Genomic DNA, 13,548 nt, shown 5'->3' with positions numbered 1-13,548 from the left:
GTGGACAAGTCCCCAGGTCCAGATGAGATCTATCCCAGGTTACTGAGGGAAGTGAGAGAGGAAATAGCTGGGGCCTTAACAGATATCTGCAGCATCCTTGAACACGGGTGAGGTATCGGAGGACTGGAGAATTGCTAATGTTGTCCCCTTGTTTAAGAAGGGTAGCAGGGATAATCCAGGTAATTATAGACCGGTGAGCCTGACGTCAGTGGCAGGGAAGCTGCTGAAGAAGATACTGAGGGATAGGATCTATTCCCATTTGGAAGAAAATGGGCTTATCAGTGATAGGCAACATGGTTTTGTGCAGGGAAGGTCATGCCTTACCAACTTAATAGAATTCTTTGAGGAAGTGACAAAGTTTTTTGATGAGGGAAGGGCTGTAGATGTCATATACGTGGACTTCAGTAAGGCGTTTGATAAGGTTCCCCATGGTAGGCTGATGGAGAAAGTGAAGTCTATTGGGGTCCAGGGCGTACTACCTAGATGGATAAAGAACTGGCTGGGCAACAGGAGACCGAGAGTAGTAGTGGAAGGGAGTTTCTCAAAATGGAGAACTGTGACCAGTGGTGTTCCACAGAGATCCGTGCTGGGACCACTGTTGTTTGTGATATACATAAATGATCTGGAGGAAGGTATAGGTGGTCTGATTAGCAAGTTTGCAGAGGACACTAAGATTGGTGGAGTAGCAGATAGTGAAGTGGACTGTCAGGGAATACAGCAGAATATAGATAGATTGGAGAGTTGGGCGGAGAAATGGCAGATGGAGTTCATTCCGGGCAAATGCGAGGTGATGCATTTTGGACGATCCAATTCAAGAGCGAACTATACGATAAATGAAAAAGCCCTGGGGAAAATTGATGTACAGAGAGATCTGGGTGTTCATGTCCATTGTACCCTGAAGGTGGCTGCGCAGGTCGATAGAGTGGCGAAGAAGGCATACGGCATGCTTTCCTTCATCTGAAGGGGTATTGAGTACACGAGTTGGCAGGTCATGTTACAGTTGTATAAGACTTTGGTTCGGCCACATTTGGAATACTGCATACAGTTCTGGTCGCCACATTACCAAAGGGATGTGGATGCTATAGAGAGGGTGCAGAGGAGATTCACCAGGATGTTGCCTGGTATGGAGGGCGCTAGCTATGAAGAGAGGTTGAGTAGATTCGGATTATTTTCATTAGAAAGACTGAGGTTGAGGGGGGTCCTCATTGAGGTCTACAAAATCATGAGAAGTATAGACAGGGTGGCTAGCAAGAAGCTTTTTCCCAGAGTGGGGGACTCAATTACTAGGGGTCACGAGTTCAAGGTGAGAGGGGAAAAGTTTCAGGGAGATATACATGGAAAGTTCTTTACGCAGAGGGTGGTGGGTGCCTGGAATGCATTGCCGGTGAAGTTGGTCGAGGTGGGCACGATAGCGCCATTTAAGATGTATCTGGACAGATACATGAATGGGGAGGGAGCTGAGGGATACAGATCCTTAGAAAATAGGCAACAGTTTTAGATAGAGGACCTGGATCGGTGCAGGCTTGGAGGGCCAAAGGGCCTGTTCCTGTGCTGTAATTTTTCTTTGTTCTTTCTTTGTTCTTTGTATGACAGTGAGTTAAAATTGGCGGATGTAAAGGGAAACGTACAGTTTGAGGTTAGTGATGGGGATAAAGAGAAAGAGTGTCATAGTCAAAGGCTTGGTGGGGATCTATTTAAATATGTCCAAGGTTTGATGAGAAGGAGATAGAAGCCTTTTTCATTTCGTTTGAGAAGGTAGCTAAAGAAATGAAATGGCCACAGGACATGTGGGTGTTACTGATTCAAACAAAGCTGGTAGGCAGGGCTAGTGAAGTGTTTGCATCACTATCAGAGGAGGTATCTGGGATGTATGAGGAGGAGAAAAAAAATCCATCTTAGGTGCATATGAACTAGTGCCTGAAGCCTACAGACAAAGGTTTAGAAATTTAAGGAAAGAACCTGGTCAAACATACATGGAGTTTGAAAGGATCAAACAGAGTAATTTTGATAGGTGGATAATGGCTTTGGAAATAGACCAAACGTATGAAGCTCTCAGAGAAATTATACTTTTGGAGGAGTTTAAAAATTCAATTCCTGATGTAGTGAGAACTCGTGTGGAAGAGCAGAGGGTTACAACTGCGAGGTTAGCAGCAGAAATAGCAGATGATTATGAATTAGTTCATAAATCAAAGTTTAACCCTCGAGTATTGACAGTCAGAGATCTAGGTGTACAGGTCCACAGGTCACTGAAAGGGGCAACACAGGTGGAGAAGGTAGTCAAGTAGGCATACGGCATGCTTGCCTTCATTGGTCAGGGCATTGAGTATAAAAATTGGCAAGTCGTGTTGCAGCTGTATAGAACTTTCGTTAGGCCATGCTTGGAGTATAGTGTTCAATTCTGGTCGCCCCACTACCAGAAGGATGTGGAGGCTTTAGAGAGTGTGCAGAAGAGATTTACCAGGATGTTGCCTGATGTGGAGGGCATTAGCTATGAGGAGAGGTTGAGTAAACTCGGATTGTTCTCACTGGAACGACGGAGGTTGAGGTAACTGATAGAGGTCTACAAAATTATGAGGGGGATAGACACAGTGGATAGTCAGAAGCTTTTTCCCAGGGTAGAGGGGTCAATTACTAGGGGGCATAGGTTTAAGGTGCGAGGGGCAAGGTATAGAGGAGATGTACGAGGCACGTTTCTTTTACACAGAGGGTAGTGGGTGTCTGGAATCCGCTGCCAGAGGAGGTGGTGGAAGCAGGGACGATAGTGACATTTAAGGGGCATCTTGACAAATACATGAATAGGATGGGAATAGAGGGATACGGACCCCGGAAGTGCAGAAGATTTTAGTTTAGATGAGCAGCATGGTCGGCACACGCTTGGAGGGCCGAAGGGCCTGTTCCTGTGCTGTACTTTTCTTTGTTCTTTGTTTGGTTTCCGACATCAGTTTCAGCCTGTGAGGGGTAGAAACTGGGGAAAGGAGAAATACTCAAGTGGTAGAGGTAAAGGAAATCTGATGGGAGATAATAAGAAGAGTGTACCTCAGATTAAAAGAGAAATCCAGGAGGGTGGAAGAGAAATTAAAAGTTTCAAATGTTTATACTGTAATAAACTAGGTAATGTAAAAGTACAGTGTTGGTGGTTGAAGAAAAGCACTGGGAAGGCTGATGTGACAAAATAGGATAAGACAGTGGGGTTTGTTAAAGTGGGAAAGGAAAACCCAAGTGAAGCGAAGGAGGTGCAAAAGATTGTACAGCCTGATCAAGAGCTGATTGATAAGAAGGTGCCAGATTTCTTTAAAGAATTTACTTGTGTGAGTAAAGTGTACTCAGGTGTACCAGGAAGAGTAGGTAAAGAAGTCTCAATTTTAACAGATACGGGAGCTAGTCAATCTTTGATGGTGAGAGATGAGGAGTTATGTAGTTTGGGAGGAATATTGCCAGAAAAGGTCGTAATATGTGGAATTCAGGGTGAGAAGAGTAGTGTTCCATTATATAAGGCAGGCATTGTGAAACTCGGGGGTGCGACCCGCAGGCGGGTGTCGGGAGGGTCGCGGAGCCATCCGTCGCTGCGCTCCCGATCATGCAAATCTGCGCGCAACAGCCGGCTGTTAAAAATGCCGACTGCAAGCGGCCTTCAAAATGGCAGCAAACATGTTAAAAAAATGCGGCCGCACTGCGCATGCATGCCAGATCATTGGCGCGCATGCGCAAAACTATGCGCATGTGCACCGATGATCTGGCACGCATGCGCAGTACGGCCGCTTTTTAAAAAATGGTCGCAGCTTTTTGTTTTACAAGTTCGGTGAGGCTTTATTCATTTATTTTATTCATTTAATTTTTATTTTTTTCATTTATTTTATTCTTTTTCTTTTTCTTTTTTTTACAAGATCGGGGGGAATTATTTGATGAAATTGTACCGGAAAAAAATGCAGGACATTGGACAGATGGAGACTCCATACTTTCCGACACTGGAAGGCTTCATCTTCATCCAACAGGTTCCATTGGAGGAGCGTGTACGAGGGCCAAAGGGACCCAAAACCATTTCCTCCATTTTTGTCAGCAGCAAACAAGGTAAGAGAAAATGGTGGATCGCGCAGGACGGCCGGCATGGGTCGCGAAGGTTGGCCGGCGCGGGTTGCGAAGGTTGGCCGGCGTGGGTCGTGAAGGTCGGTCGGGTTGGGACCCAAAGGTTGGCTGGTTGGTAAAAATGGGTCCCCAGAAAAAAAGTTTGAAGAACACTGACATAAGGTAAGGTTGTAAAGTCCAATGAAGAGTGGTGAAGTGGTCGTAGGAGTAATAGAGAAACTACCTTGTCCAGGAGTACAGTTTATGTTGGGTAATGATATAGCTGGATCGTAGGTGGGAGTGATGCCTACTGTGGTTGATAAGCCAGTGGAAACAGACAACTGAATTGTTGAGGGACGAATATCCTGGGATCTTTCCGGATTGTGTAGTAACAAGGTCGCAAAGTCACAGGTCTGACAAGAGGGGAAATCAAAGAGTGAAGATAAAGTTGAAGTTCAATTATCAGAAACAATTTTTGATCAGATGGTTGGAAAAGAACAGGTGGAGGATGAAGCGGATATTTTTAGTTCAAGAAAATTGGCGGAGTTACAACAGAAAGATATTGAAATAAAACGGATGTATCAGAAAGCATACACGGAAGAGGAATCTGAGTGTATACCAGAGTGTTATTACCATAAAAATGATGTCTTGATGAGAAAATGGAGACCTTTACATACGCAGGCGGATGAATAGTTGGCAGAGGTTCATCAAGTGGTTTTGCCGGTAGGGTATAGAAAGGAGGTGTTGCGAGTAGCACCTGAGGTACCAGTGGGAGGTCATTTATGCTGTATGGAATCACAATCTGGACCAGCTTTAGGAGGACACCATCGATGACGGCCAAGTCGTCCCGGACATTGTAGAACTGCGGGCACTGTCCTTTGAGCCACCCTCCTGTCATGTGGCGCATCACACGTTGTAGAAGGGGGTCAGCCGCAGTCTCCCGGCGAATACGGGCCAGACTGGAGTCGTCGGCTGGCAGATTTGCCGATGTGAAGGCCACCTGCGCTTCGACCTGACAGTCGAGCCCCTCCGAGTCGGGCGGTGTGCTCACTGTTCTAGATAGGGCATCCGCAATGATAAGGTCCTTTCCCGGGGTGTAGACCAGTTGGAAGTCGTACCTCCTAAGTTTGAGTAGGATGCGCTGGAGGCGAGGGGTCATTTCGTTCAGGTCCTTGCGTATGATGCTGACCAGGGGGCGATGGTCAGTCTCAACGGTAAACTGGGGGAGACCATACACATAGTCATGGAACTTGTCTATTCCGGTTAGCAAACCCAGGCACTCCTTTTCGATCTGCGAATAGCGCTGTTCTGTGGGGGTCATGGCCCACGAGGCATAGGCGACCGGGGCCCATGCCGCATAGGCGACCGGGGCCCATGACGCAGTGTCATCCCGCTGTAGGAGTACCACCCCAATGCTGGACTGGCTGGCATCAGTCGAAATTTTAGTGCCACGAGATGTGTCGAAAAACGCCAATACCGGGGCTGTGATGAGCTTCATTTTGAGCTCCACCCCTTCCTTCTGGTGTGCAGGCAGCCACTGGAACTCCGTGGACTTCTTGACTAGGTGGCGAAGAGCCGTCGTGTGGGAGGCAAGATTGGGAATGAACTTTCCCAGGAAGTTGACCATGCCTAGGAAGTGTAGCACTGCTTTCTTCTCTGCCGGCTGCGGCATGGCTGTAATGGCGCTCACCTTGTCTGCATCCGGATGAACCCCTGACCGGGATATGTGGTCCCCCAGAAACTTCAGCTCGGTTTGGCCGAAAGAACATTTGGCTCGGTTGAGGCGCAGGGCGTTTTCCCGTATCCGCGTAAAGACGCGCTGGAGATGATTGATGTGCTCCTGTGGTGTGGTGGACCAGATGATGACGTCGTCAACATAGACACGCACCCCTTCGATGCCCTCCATCATCTGTTCCATGATCCTGTGAAAGACCTCGGATGCCGAGATGATGCCAAATGGCATTCTGTTATAGCAGAACCTGCCGAAAGGAGTGTTGAAGGTGCACAGCTTCCGGCTGGACTGGTCCAGTTGGATCTGCCAAAAACCCTTCGAGGCATCCAGTTTTGTAAAGATCTTAGCCCGGGCCATTTCGCTCATGATCTCTTCCCGTTTGAGTATGGGGTAGTGTTCCCTCATTATGTTGTTGTTGAGGTCTTTTGGATCAATACAGATCCGGATCTCGCCAGAGGGCTTCTTTTTTTTAAAAATATATTTTATTGAAAATGTTTTCCAAACAACAATTTTTTCCCTCTTACAAAGCAAACGTAACAGTAAAGAATTTTTTTTAACAATACACAAATAACTAAACCCCATAATCTTTTGACATAAACTAAACTAACCCCCCCCCCTTCCCCTCCCCCCTCCCCCCCCCCCCCCCCCCCCCTGGTTTGCTGCTGCTGATCATCTGTCTTCCCTCTAACGTTCCCCTAGGTAGTCGAGAAATGGCTGCCACCGCTTGGTGAACCCTTGAGCCGATCCTCTCAGGGCAAACTTTATCTGCTCCAGTTTAATGAACCCCGCCATATCATTTACCCAGGCCTCCAGTCCGGGGGGTTTCGCCTCCTTCCACATGAGTAGGATCCTGCGCCGGGCTACTAGGGACGTAAAGGCCACAACGTCGGCCTCTTTCGCCTCCTGCACTGCCGGCTCATCCGCAACTCCAAATAGAACTAGCCCCCAGCCTGGTTTGACCCGGGCCTTCACCACCTTCGAAATCACTCCCGTCACTCCCTTCCAATACCCTTCCAGTGCCGGGCACGCCCAAAACATATGTACGTGGTTTGCCGGGCTCCCGCCGCACCTCCCACATTTGTCCTCCACTCCAAAGAACCTGCTCAATCTTGCTCCCGTTATGTGTGCTCTATGTAGCACCTTAAATTGAATCAGGCTAAGCCTGGCGCATGAGGAAGAGGAATTTACCCTGCTTAGGTCATCAGCCCACATACCCTCCTCTATCTCCTCCCCTAGTTCTTCTTCCCACTTTCCCTTTAGTTCACCCACCGACTCCTCCCCCTCTTCCCTCATCTCTCGGTATATCTCTGACACTTTGCCCTCTCCGACCCACACCCCTGAAAGCACTCTGTCCTGAATCCCCTGTGGCGGGAGGAGCGGAAATTCCCTCACCTGTTGTCTAGTAAACGCCCTCACCTGCATATATCTCAGGAAGTTTCCCCGGGGCAACTTATACTTTTCCTCCAATGCTCCCAAGCTCGCAAAAGTCCCATCTATAAATAAATCTCCCACCCTCCTAATTCCCAACTGGTGCCAGCTCTGAAATCCTCCATCCATTCTTCCTGGGGCGAACCTATGGTTGTTCCTAATTGGGGACCCCACCAGGGCACCCCACACCCCTCTCTGTCGCCTCCACTGTCCCCAGATATTCAATGTTGCCGCCACCACCGGGTTCGTGGTAAACTTTTTTGGCGAGAACAGTAGCGGCGCCGTCACCAGCGCCTCTAAACTCGTCCCTTTACAGGACTTTCTCTCCAGTCTTTTCCACGCCGCTCCCTCACCCTCCATCATCCATTTACGTATCATTGCCACATTGGCGGCCCAATAGTAATCGCCCAAGTTCGGTAGTGCCAATCCTCCTCTGTCCCTACTACGCTGAAGGAACCCCCTCCTTACTCTCGGAACTTTCCCTGCCCACACTAAGCTCGTGATGCTCCTGTCTATTTTATTGAAAAAGGTCTTAGTGATTAGTATAGGGAGACATTGAAATACAAATAAGAACCTCGGGAGGACCATCATCTTAATTGCCTGCACCCTGCCCGCCAGCGACAGAGGCTGCATGTCCCACCTCTTGAAGTCCTCCTCCATTTGTTCTACCAGCCGTGTCAGATTAAGTCTGTGCAAGGTTCCCCAGCTCCTAGCGATCTGAATCCCCAGGTATCGGAAGTTTCTTTCCACTTTCCTTAGAGGCAGGCCTTCTATCTCTCTACTCTGGTCCCCTGGATGTATCACAAATAATTCACTCTTCCCCATGTTTAGCCTATACCCCGAGAAATCCCCGAACTCCCTTAATATTCGCATAACCTCTATCATCCCCCCGTTGGGTCCGACACGTATAACAATAGGTCATCTGCGTATAACGAGACTCGGTGTTCTTCTCCCCCTCTAATCACCCCTCTCCATTTCCTGGAGTCTCTCAACGCCATGGCCAGAGGTTCAATTGCCAACGCGAACAACAATGGAGACAGCGGGCATCCCTGTCTTGTTCCCCTATATAGTCGGAAATACTCCGACCTTTGTCGGCCCGTAACTACACTTGCCGTTGGAGCCCCATAAAGAAGTTTGACCCAGCTAATAAATCCGTTCCCGAACCCAAACCTCCTTAACACTTCCCACAAATACTCCCACTCCACCCTATCAAATGCCTTCTCTGCATCCATTGCCGCCACTATCTCTGCCTCCCCCTCCACTGGGGGCATCATTATCACCCCTAATAGCCGTCGCACGTTAACATTTAGTTGTCTCCCTTTTACGAACCCTGTCTGGTCTTCGTGCACCACCCCCGGGACACAGTCCTCTATCCTCGATGCCAGTACCTTTGCCAACAATTTGGCGTCCACGTTCAATAATGAAATAGGTCTATAGGACCCGCACTGCAACGGATCTTTATCCCTCTTCAAAATTAGCGATACCGTCGCCTCCGACATCGTCGGGGGTAAAGTCCCTGCTTCCCTGGCCTCATTGAACGTCCTCACCATCAACGGGGCCAACAAGTCCACATATTTTCTGTAATATTCCACCGGGAAACCGTTTGGTCCCGGAGCCTTCCCTGCTTGCATGCTTCCCAGTCCCTTAATAACCTCGTCCACCCCAATTGCTGCCCCCAGGCCTACCACCTCCTGATCCTCCACTTTTGGGAACCTCAATTGATCCAGGAACTGCCGCATCCCCTCCTCTCCCTCTGGGGGTTGAGACCTATACAGTCCCTCATAGAAGGTCTTGAACACCTCATTTATCTTTCCTGCTCTTCGCACCGTGTCTCCCTTTTCGTCTCTAATTCCTCCTATCTCCCTCGCTGCTGTCCTCTTTCGCAATTGATGAGCCAACAGGCGACTAGCCTTTTCCCCGTATTCATACCTCCTTCCCTGTGCCTTCCTCCACAGCACCTCCGCCTTTCTGGTGGTCAGAAGGTCAAACTCCGTCTGGAGTCGTCTCCTCTCCCTGTATAGTCCCTCCTCCGGAGTCTCTGCAAATTCCCTATCCACCCTTAAAATCTCCCCCAGTAATCTTTCCCTTTCCTTGGCCTCTGTTTTCCTTTTGTGGGCCCCAATGGAGATCAGCTCTCCTCTGACCACCGCTTTTAGTGCTTCCCATACCACTCCCACAGGGACCTCGCCGTCGTCATTGACCTCCAGGTATCTCTCAATACACCCCCGCACTCTTGCACACACTCCCTCATCCGCCATCAATCCCACATCTAATCGCCAGAGTGCTCTCTGCTCCCTTTCCTCTCCTAATTCCAGGTCCACCCAGTGTGGGGCATGGTCCGAAACCGCTATGGCTGAATACTCAGCTTCTTCCACCCTAGAGATCAACGACCTTCCCAAAACAAAAAAATCTATCCGGGAGTACACTTTATGGACATGGGAGAATAAGGAGAACTCCCTGGCCCTCGGTCTAAGAAATCGCCATGGATCCACTCCCCCCCATTTGGTCCATAAACCCCTTAAGCACCTTGGCCGCTGCCGGCCTTCTTCTGGTCCTTGAGCTGGATCTATCTAGCCCCGGGTCCAGCACAGTATTAAAGTCGCCTCCTAAAATCAAGTTTCCTACCTCCAGGTCCGGTATACGCCCCAGCATCCGTCTCATAAATCCCGCATCGTCCCAGTTCGGGGCATACACATTAACCAACACGACCTCCATTCCCTCCAGCCTGCCACTCACCATTACGTATCTACCTCCGCTATCTGCTACGATGTTCTTTGCTTCAAATGTTACCCGTTTCCCCACCAAAATGGCCACCCCTCTGTTCTTTGCGTCCAGTCCTGAGTGGAAAACCTGTCCCACCCATCCTTTCCTTAACCTAACTTGGTCCGCCACCTTTAGGTGCGTCTCTTGGAGCATAACCACGTCTGCCCTTAGTCCTTTCAAATGCGCGAGCACTCGGGCCCTTTTTATCGGTCCGTTCAGGCCTCTCACGTTCCACGTGATCAGCCTCACTAGGGGGCTATCTGCCCCCCCTCCCGTGTCGACTAGCCATTACCTTCTCTAGGCCAGTCCCATATCCCGCCTCCGCGCTCCCACTCGCTCCCCCAGCGTCGCATACCATCCCTGTCCACCCACTCTTTAGCCATTTCCTTTTGGATTTCCGCAGCAGCAACCCAGTTGCCCCCCCCCCCCACCCCCCGCTAGATCTCTTTCTAGCTTGATTGCTCCCCCCATATTACTTCCGTAAGTCAGCTGACTTCAACTGACCCCGGCTACTCCTGCTCACTCCTCGACCCCCCCGTGTGGGGAACTCCCATCCGCCTTGCGCCTGTCTTCCCGCCATATTCTTTCTGGCACGGGAACATCCCCCCCCCCACCTGACCCGCCTCTTGTGGCGCAGCTCCCTTTCCCCTCCCCCTCCCCTTCCTCATTCTCCATCTATGTCCCGTCTTTCCCCCCTCACCGGCGCCTACATTTCCCAATGTCTCCCCCCTTCCCAATTTACTTCTCAATTAACTTCAACCATAACATTAACAATAACATTTCCTGCAGCATCAGTCCCTCAGGTCCGATCCAATTTCTCCTCTTTGATAAAGGTCCATGCTTCCTCCGCCGTCTCGAAATAATGGTGTCTCTCCTGATACGTGACCCATAGTCTTGCCGGCCGCAGCATCCCGAACTTCACCTTCTTTCTATGCAACGCCTCCTTGGCTCGGTTAAAGCTCGCCCTCCTTCTCGCCACCTCCGCACTCCAATCCTGGTACACCCGTACCACTGCATTCTCCCATCTGCTACTCCGCACCTTTTTAGCCCATCTCAGGACCTCTTCTCTATCCTTAAGGCGGTGAAATCGCACGATTATCGCCCTGGGTGGTTCTCCCGCTTTTGGTCTTCTCGCCGGGATCCGATGTGCCCACTCCACCTCCAAGGGGCCCGTAGGGGCCTCAGCACCCATAAGTGAGTTCAGCATCGTACTTGCATAAGCTCCACAGTCCACTCCTTCCACACCCTCAGGGAGACCCAGTATCCGAAGGTTCTTCCTTCGCGCTCCGTTTTCTAGGGCCTCGATCCTTTCAGTACACTTTTTATGAAATGCCTCGTGCGTCTGTGTCTTAACCGCCAGGCCCAGGATCTCGTCCTCATTATCCGTCACCTTCTGCTCCACCACGCGGAGCTCTGTCTCCTGGGTTTTTTGTGTCTCCTTGAGCCCCTCGATTGCCTGTAGCATCGGGGTCAGCACCTCCCTCTTCAGCAGCTCCACGCACCGTCTCAAAAATTCATCCTGCTCGGGCCCCCATGTCGCCTGCGCTTTCTCCGCCGCCATCTTGTGCTTCTCCCTTTCTGACCCTTTGGTCGACGATTCCTCGCACTGCAGCCGCCGCCGCCGGTTTTTTCCTCCTTCGTTGGGGGGGGACTCCCTTCTCACTCACCCCACACTGGGTTGCGTCGCCACAAAATTTCCCGTTGGGGCTCTTAAAAGAGACCGAAGGTCCGTCGGAGCTGGAGCCGCCGAAACGTGCGGCTAGCAAGGCATCACCGCAACCGGAAGACGCCAGAGGGCTTCTTAACACACACCATGGAGCTGACCCATCGTGTGGGCTTCGTGACCCGGGATAGCACCCCTTGGTCCTGGAGATCCTGCAGCTGCTGCTTGAGGCGGTCTTTGAGTGGTGCTGGGACCCTGCGAGGTGCGTGAATGACCAGGGTGGCGTCCGGTTTGAGCCGTATTCTGTAGGTATAGGGCAGTGTGCCCATGCCCTCGAATGCCTCCTGGTTGTAGGCGAGGAGCGATTGAAGCTGTGCCCTAAATTCTGCATCCGGGAAGTCTGACGTGCCTTCTGGAGACAGAGCGTGTACCTGCTGCATGAGGTGGAGAACCTTACATGCCTGTGTGCCTAGCAGCGAGTCCTTTGATGATCCGACTATTTTGAATGACAGTGTGGCCGTGTATGTGTTGTGTGTCACCTCGAGCTGGCAGGATCCCATGGCTGGGATAATGTTTCCATTGTAGTCGACCATCTTGCAACGGGATGGCCGAATTGGTGGTCTGACCTTCATGGCGTAGAAGGCTGACCATGCTATGAGGTTGGCGGAGGCGCCAGTGTCCAGACGGAATGTTATCGGTGATCGGTTGACCGTTAGGGTGGCACACCATTTATCACCCGGATTGACACTGTTCACTGGCATTGGCTGGTGGGTCCTGCTTGGTGACATCCGGTTCCTATTAATGACCGCAACACGGAAGGCGTCCCGGTCGTCTGTGTCAGTAGTCTGGATATCGTCTGGGCACGACTCACAATAAGGAGGCTGAATGGTCCACATGTCCCTGTGAGGCTGTCGGAATTGGGGAGCGTTGGCAGGTTGAGCTGCTCGACAGCAGGCAGCGTAGTGGCCCATCTTGCCATAGCGGAGGCATTGTCGTTTTTTTGCCGGACATTGCCGCTTTAAATGTGCGGCTCCACAGTTGCCGCACGTCGTGACGTCATGGCGTTCGTTGCGCCACCGCGCATGCGCAGTTTGGTCTTGCGTTGAGCGTGCCTGCGCATCACGTCCCTCTGTGTCGACATCTTTTTTGGCGCGCACAAACGCGGGAGGCCGCGGAAAGCGCGCAAAATGGCCGCCCTCGTCCGGGCCGCGGGCCGGGAGGAACTCGATCGCCTGGACCTGTTCGGCCTCGTCGGATGCCTGCCTTGCCGATTCGGCCGCTTGAAATTGGGAGTAGCGGCTGGTCGCGTTTTCATGAAGGACACAGGCTTCGATTGTGGAGGCTAGGGTGAGGCCTTTAATTTTGAGGAGCTGCTGGTGTAGGGTGCCCGAGGTGACCCCAAAAACAATCTGGTCCCGAATCATTGAATCGGAGGTGGTGTCGTAACTGCAGGACTGCGCGAGGATACGGAGGTGTGTAAGGAAAGATTGAAAGGGCTCATCCTTACCCTGCAGGCGCTGCTGGAAGAGATACCTCTCGAAACTCTCGTTTACCTCGACGCTGAAGTGTTGGTCGAGTTTGAGAAGGATCGTCTTGTACTTGGTCTTGTCCTCACCTTCCGCGAACACCAGGGAGTTGTAGACATTGATGGCGTGTCGGCCTGCCGTGGAGGGGAAGAGGGCGATTTTCCTGGTGTCCGAAACGCGCTCCTTTTCATTGGCTTCCAGGAAGAGCTGGAAGCACTGTTTGAACAGCTTCCAATTGACGCCGAGGTTTCCAGCGATTTATAGCGGCTGCGGCGTGCTGACGGTTTCCATGGCGCAGGATGGCAGATTCTTGAGGATTCGTAGGTAGGTCCCACAGTTACCGGGTTCCAATCCTGGTACTATGATGTGTTGTG

General features: G+C 51.0%; 1 long non-coding RNA gene across 2 annotated transcripts in view; it reads left to right on the top strand.

The window, feature by feature from the left end:
- Positions 1 to 3,896: 3,896 nt before the first annotated feature.
- The window catches only part of LOC140398278 (uncharacterized), a 74,932-nt gene continuing 65,280 nt past the window's right edge, over positions 3,897 to 13,548 (top strand). For both annotated transcript variants that reach the window (XR_011937450.1, XR_011937449.1), the window contains exon 1: positions 3,897 to 4,068. This is a non-coding gene — a long non-coding RNA (uncharacterized lncRNA). The remainder of the gene's footprint in view (positions 4,069 to 13,548) is intronic.

The sequence above is a fragment of the Scyliorhinus torazame genome, chromosome 21 (genome assembly GCF_047496885.1).
Source record: "Scyliorhinus torazame isolate Kashiwa2021f chromosome 21, sScyTor2.1, whole genome shotgun sequence".
Lineage (NCBI taxonomy): Eukaryota > Metazoa > Chordata > Chondrichthyes > Carcharhiniformes > Scyliorhinidae > Scyliorhinus > Scyliorhinus torazame.
The sequence above is the reverse complement of the archived record's forward strand: the minus strand, read 5'-3'. Positions and strand labels throughout refer to the sequence as shown.